The sequence below is a fragment of the Harmonia axyridis genome, chromosome X, assembly GCF_914767665.1.
Source record: "Harmonia axyridis chromosome X, icHarAxyr1.1, whole genome shotgun sequence".
Taxonomy (NCBI): domain Eukaryota; kingdom Metazoa; phylum Arthropoda; class Insecta; order Coleoptera; family Coccinellidae; genus Harmonia; species Harmonia axyridis.
In genome coordinates this window covers 30877813-30885312 of record NC_059508.1, presented here as the reverse complement: position 1 = coordinate 30885312, position 7500 = coordinate 30877813, and the positions used below count along the sequence as shown (strand labels likewise).

The window sequence follows — 7500 nt, the reverse complement described above, 5'->3', positions numbered from 1 at the left end:
AAAGCTATACCGATGCATGACGTAAACAAGATCACACCGATGCAGCACGTTAACATTAAAGCCCGCCTAATCCGATCGATGGAGGCCGTCTCGAGTGTCCAACTTGCTCACAAGAGCCGAGAAACAAACCGATGCATCACGTAGACAAGATCGTACCGAATGTTAACACAATCCAAAAGGAAATAATCTTAGATGAATATCGATTCTGATTATTGATTTTTCTTTCGCGATATTGATAGAAGACATCTGAATGAATTTCGAATTAATTCCGAAATCAAAAAAATATTTTCAATAAATTTTTTTTCTAGAGTACCTCGGTCTTTTCTATTTTTTTTCCAAGTTTCGTACGTCAATCAACATACATCCCAGAAAAAATCATCTCTCTAACTATCCTGGTTCAAAAGTTGTATCGGAACTTTTCACGTCGAAAAAGAACATAGGCGAAAAAGGACGTGAACATTATTCCTTATAAAAATCAAACCCGACCATGGATTTTGATTCTGATTGTTGATTATCGCTATTAGAACACATTAGGAGGCAACCAAATCAAATTTGAGAAAATTCCACAATCAGAAAATTTTTTTCGAAAAAAAAAAAAAAATTCGAGAACACCTCGGTCATGGCAAGTTATTTCCCACAATCCATTCCCCAATCAACGTACATCCCAGAAAAAATCATCTCTCTAACTATCCTAGTTCAAAAGTTGTATCGGAACATTTTCACGTCGAAAATATATCTCTAAGTCCAGACCGATGCACCACGTAATCTCGGGCAGACCGATGCACAACGTAAATGACGATCGGGACCGGGGCGATCGGTCGTATCTGACACCGCCGGCTCGGTTCTAACATCGTCAATGAGTCGGGGTTGTAAAAAAGGACGTGAACATTTTTCCTTATAAAAATCAAACCCGACCATGGATTTTGATTCTGATTGTTGATTATCGCTACTAGAACATATAAGGAGGCAACCAAATCAAATTTGAGAAAATTCCACGATCAGAAAATTTTTTTCGAAAAAAAAAAAAAATCGTAATCACCTCGGTCATGGCGAGTTATTTTCCGTATTTCATTCCACAATCAACGTACAACATAGAAGAAATCATCTCTCTAACTATCCTGGTTCAAAAGTTGTATCGGAACATTTCACGTCGTAATATCTCGCCAAGTCCAGACCTCGGCGATAGGTAGTATCTGACACCGTCCGCTCGGGACTGACATCGACTTGGACTCGGGCTGATGATGGGGAGGCGTTTAAGGACGTGAACATTTTTCCTTATAAAAATTAAAGTCGACAATGAATATTGATTCTGATTACTGATTTACGCTTTAAAAACACATTAGAAGGCAACCAAATCGAATTTGAGGAAATTCCACGATCAGAAAATTTTTTTCGAAAAAAAAAAAAATCCGAAAAATATTTTTCGATTCCGATTACTGATTTACTCTTTTAGAACACATTAGGAGGCAACCAAATCAAATTTGAGAAAATTCCACAATCAGAAAATTTTTTTCGAAAAAAAAAAAAATTCGAGGACACCTCGGTCATGGCAAGTTATTTCCCACAATCCATTCCCCGATCCACGTACATCCCAGAAAAAATCATCTCTCTAACTATCCTGGTTCAAAAGTTGTATCGGAACATTTTCACGTCGAAAATATATCTCTAAGTCCAAACCGATGCACCACGTAAACTAGGGCAGACCGATGCACCACGTAATATCGGGCAGACCGATGCAGAACGTAAACTCGATCATACCGATGCTTCACGTAATCTCGATCTTACCGATGCACCACGTAAACAAGGGCAGACCGATGCAGAACGTAAAGTAGATCTTACCGATGCACCACGTAATCTCGATCTTACCGATGCACCACGTAATCTCCATCTTACCGATGCACCACGTGAACTGGATCTTACCGATGCAGAACGTGAATTGGATCTTACCGATGCAGAACGTGAATTGGATCTTACCGATGCACCACGTAAACTCGATCATACCGATGCACCACGTAATCTCGGGCAGACCGATGCACAACGTAAATGACGATCGGGACCGGGGCGATCGGTCGTATCTGACACCGCCGGCTCGGTTCTAACATCGTCAATGAGTCGGGGTTGTAAAAAAGGACGTGAACATTTTTCCTTATAAAAATCAAACCCGACCATGGATTTTGATTCTGATTGTTGATTATCGCTACTAGAACATATAAGGAGGCAACCAAATCAAATTTGAGAAAATTCCACGATCAGAAAATTTTTTTCGAAAAAAAAAAAAAATCGTAATCACCTCGGTCATGGCGAGTTATTTTCCGTATTTCATTCCACAATCAACGTACAACATAGAAGAAATCATCTCTCTAACTATCCTGGTTCAAAAGTTGTATCGGAACATTTCACGTCGTAATATCTCGCCAAGTCCAGACCTCGGCGATAGGTAGTATCTGACACCGTCCGCTCGGGACTGACATCGACTTGGACTCGGGCTGATGATGGGGAGGCGTTTAAGGACGTGAACATTTTTCCTTATAAAAATTAAAGTCGACAATGAATATTGATTCTGATTACTGATTTACGCTTTAAAAACACATTAGAAGGCAACCAAATCGAATTTGAGGAAATTCCACGATCAGAAAATTTTTTTCGAAAAAAAAAAAAATCCGAAAAATATTTTTCGATTCCGATTACTGATTTACTCTTTTAGAACACATTAGGAGGCAACCAAATCAAATTTGAGAAAATTCCACAATCAGAAAATTTTTTTCGAAAAAAAAAAAAATTCGAGGACACCTCGGTCATGGCAAGTTATTTCCCACAATCCATTCCCCGATCCACGTACATCCCAGAAAAAATCATCTCTCTAACTATCCTGGTTCAAAAGTTGTATCGGAACATTTTCACGTCGAAAATATATCTCTAAGTCCAAACCGATGCACCACGTAAACTAGGGCAGACCGATGCACCACGTAATATCGGGCAGACCGATGCAGAACGTAAACTCGATCATACCGATGCTTCACGTAATCTCGATCTTACCGATGCACCACGTAAACAAGGGCAGACCGATGCAGAACGTAAAGTAGATCTTACCGATGCACCACGTAATCTCGATCTTACCGATGCACCACGTAATCTCCATCTTACCGATGCACCACGTGAACTGGATCTTACCGATGCAGAACGTGAATTGGATCTTACCGATGCAGAACGTGAATTGGATCTTACCGATGCACCACGTAAACTCGATCATACCGATGCACCACGTAATCTCGGGCAGACCGATGCACAACGTAAATGACGATCGGGACCGGGGCGATCGGTCGTATCTGACACCGCCGGCTCGGTTCTAACATCGTCAATGAGTCGGGGTTGTAAAAAAGGACGTGAACATTTTTCCTTATAAAAATCAAACCCGACCATGGATTTTGATTCTGATTGTTGATTATCGCTACTAGAACATATAAGGAGGCAACCAAATCAAATTTGAGAAAATTCCACGATCAGAAAATTTTTTTCGAAAAAAAAAAAAAATCGTAATCACCTCGGTCATGGCGAGTTATTTTCCGTATTTCATTCCACAATCAACGTACAACATAGAAGAAATCATCTCTCTAACTATCCTGGTTCAAAAGTTGTATCGGAACATTTCACGTCGTAATATCTCGCCAAGTCCAGACCTCGGCGATAGGTAGTATCTGACACCGTCCGCTCGGGACTGACATCGACTTGGACTCGGGCTGATGATGGGGAGGCGTTTAAGGACGTGAACATTTTTCCTTATAAAAATTAAAGTCGACAATGAATATTGATTCTGATTACTGATTTACGCTTTAAAAACACATTAGAAGGCAACCAAATCGAATTTGAGGAAATTCCACGATCAGAAAATTTTTTTCGAAAAAAAAAAAAATCCGAAAAATATTTTTCGATTCCGATTACTGATTTACTCTTTTAGAACACATTAGGAGGCAACCAAATCAAATTTGAGAAAATTCCACAATCAGAAAATTTTTTTCGAAAAAAAAAAAAATTCGAGGACACCTCGGTCATGGCAAGTTATTTCCCACAATCCATTCCCCGATCCACGTACATCCCAGAAAAAATCATCTCTCTAACTATCCTGGTTCAAAAGTTGTATCGGAACATTTTCACGTCGAAAATATATCTCTAAGTCCAAACCGATGCACCACGTAAACTAGGGCAGACCGATGCACCACGTAATATCGGGCAGACCGATGCAGAACGTAAACTCGATCATACCGATGCTTCACGTAATCTCGATCTTACCGATGCACCACGTAAACAAGGGCAGACCGATGCAGAACGTAAAGTAGATCTTACCGATGCACCACGTAATCTCGATCTTACCGATGCACCACGTAATCTCCATCTTACCGATGCACCACGTGAACTGGATCTTACCGATGCACCACGTAATCTCAATCTTACCGATGCACCACGTGAACTGGATCTTACCGATGCAGAACGTGAATTGGATCTTACCGATGCACCACGTAAACTCGATCTTACCGATGCACCACGTAATCTCGATCTTACCGATGCACCACGTGAACTGGATCTTACCGATGCAGAACGTGAATTGGATCTTACCGATGCACCACGTAAACTCGATCTTACCGATGCACCACGTAATCTCAATCTTACCGATGCACCACGTGAACTGGATCTTACCGATGCAGAACGTGAACTGGATCTTACCGATGCACCACGTAAACTCGATCTTACCGATGCACCACGTAATCTCAATCTTACCGATGCACCACGTGAACTGGATCTTACCGATGCAGAACGTGAATTGGATCTTACCGATGCACCACGTAAACTCGATCTTACCGATGCACCACGTAATCTCGATCTTACCGATGCACCACGTGAACTGGATCTTACCGATGCAGAACGTGAATTGGATCTTACCGATGCACCACGTAAACTCGATCTTACCGATGCACCACGTAATCTCAATCTTACCGATGCATCACGTAATCTCGATCTTACCGATGCAGAACGTAAACTCGATCATACCGATGCACCACGTTATCTCGGCAGACCGATGCAGAACGTAAAAAAAAAGCTTACAGCACGCGGTGTTCCCAAGCGGTCACCCATCCAAGTACTAACCGCGCCCGACGCTGCTTGGCTTCAGTGTTCTGACGAGAACTGGCAATTTCAGCGTGGTATGGCCGTAAACAACAAATATAGCGATATTTTCTATGATATCTCACTTTTTGGGAGCGGAAAGGACGTGAACGTTTTTCCTTATAAAAAATGAAATAACTTTTGGATATTAATTCTGATTGTTGATTTAAGTTTTAAGAACACATTAGGACATATCTCAATGAAATTTGAGGGATTTCCGAAATCGAAAAATATTTTTCGAAAAAAAAAAAAAATCCCAGAAGACCTCGGTCATCTCAAGTTTATTTCCATATTCTATTACACAATCAACGTACATCACAAAAGGAACCATCTCTCTAACTATCACAGTTAAATTTTTGTATCGGAACATTTCACGTCGGAATATCTCGCTAAGTCCAGACCGGGGAGATCGGTCGCATTTGACACCGTCCGCTCCGGTCTAACATCGTCTTGGAGTCGGGGTAACGATGGAGAGGCGTTTAAGGACGTGAACATTTTTCCTTATAAAAATTAAAGTCGACAATGAATATTGATTCTGATTACTGATTTACTCTTTTAGTACACATTAGAAGGCAACGCAATCAGATTTGAGGAAATTTCAAGATCAGAAAATTTTTTTCGAAAAAAAAAAAAATTCAAGAACACCTGGGTCATGGCAAGTTATTTCCCACAATCCATTCCACAATCAACGTACAACATAGAAGAAATCATCTCTCTAACTATCCTGGTTCAAAAGTTGTATCGGAACATTTCACGTCGAAATACCTCGCCAAGTCCAGACCGGGGCGATAGGTAGTATCTGACACCGTCCGCTCGGGACTGACATCGACTTGGACTCGGGCTAATGATGGGGAGGCGTTTAAGGACGTGAACATTTTTCCTTATAAAAATTAAAGTCGACAATGAATATTGATTCTGATTACTGATTTACGCTTTAAAAACACATTAGAAGGCAACCAAATCAAATTTGAGGAAATTCCAAAATCAGAAAATTTTTTTTCAAAAAAAAAAAAATCCGAAAAATATTTTTCGATTCTGATTACTGATTTACTCTTTTAGAACACATTAGAAGGCAACGAAATCAAATTTGAGTGAAATCCAAAATCAGAAAATATTTTTCGAAAAAAAAAAAAAATTCGAGAACACCTCGGTCATGGCAAGTTATTTTCCACAATCCATTCCCCAATCAACGTACATCCCAGAAAAAATCATCTCTCTAACTATCCTGGTTCAAAAGTTGTATCGGAACATTTTCACGTCGAAAATATATCTCAGAGTCCAGACCGATGCAGAACGTAAACTCGATCATACCGATGCTTCACGTAATCTCGATCTTACCGATGCACAACGTAAACTAGATCACACCGATGCAGAACGTAAACTCGATCATACCGATGCACCACGTAAACTCAGGCAGACCGATGCAGAACGTGAACTCGATCTTACCGATGCACCACGTAATCTCGATCTTACCGATGCACCACGTAAACTCGGGCAGACCGATGCAGAACGTGAACTCGATCTTACCGATGCACCACGTAAACTAGGGCTGACCGATGCATCACGTAAACGACGATCGAGAGGCGCGAAAGGACGTGAACGTTTTTCATTATAAAAATTGAAATAAATGATAAATAATGATTCTGATTGTTGGTTATCATTTTTAATAAGCATTAGGAGGCAACCAAATGAAATTTGAGGAAATTCCGATAATAGAAAATTTTTTCGAAAAAAAAAAAAAATTCATGAAATCCTCGGTCATCGCAAAATATTTACCATATTCTGTTCGATAATCAACGTATATTTAAGAAGGAATCATATCTGTATCTATCTTGGTTCAAATTTTGTATCGGAACATTTTGACCAAAGTCCGAGCTTCGGCCGAAACAGACACCGCTGACCTGGCCTATCGATCGACCGAGAGTCGGGGATAGAGCGTAAGTGTTGTCTGGAGGGGAACCCTGTGCTCTCCTGACATATATAGGGAAGGTGGTCGCGTTGGGCGATGCAGAACGTTTGGATCGGGAATTATATTTTTGGTTCAGCTATTGGAATATGGTTTATTGTTGGTATATATTGGCGAAATAACGTTCTTACTGACTGGGGATATTCATAAAAATGAGTCCGGAGATTTTCAGATCGAAGTCCGAGTGATCCGACTTGGAAGGCGTGTTGGGTGGGTCGAGATGGCTTAGATAGATCAGACGAGGCGGGCTAAGTGTTGACGTCATGCATCGGTCCATTTTCAGATTGAGTCCGAGTAATCCGACTTTGAAAGAGTGTTGGGTGCGTCGAGACTGTTTAGATAGATCGGACGAGGCGGACTAGGTGTTAACGACATGC

At 40.7% G+C, this 7500-nt stretch overlaps 1 non-coding gene across 1 annotated transcript; it reads right to left on the bottom strand.

Moving 5' to 3' along the window:
* Nucleotides 1-5090: 5090 nt before the first annotated feature.
* Nucleotides 5091-5209, bottom strand: LOC123686757. Its single transcript, XR_006748518.1, has one exon. It is a non-coding gene; the product is annotated as a 5S ribosomal RNA (ribosomal RNA).
* Nucleotides 5210-7500: the final 2291 nt, after the last annotated feature.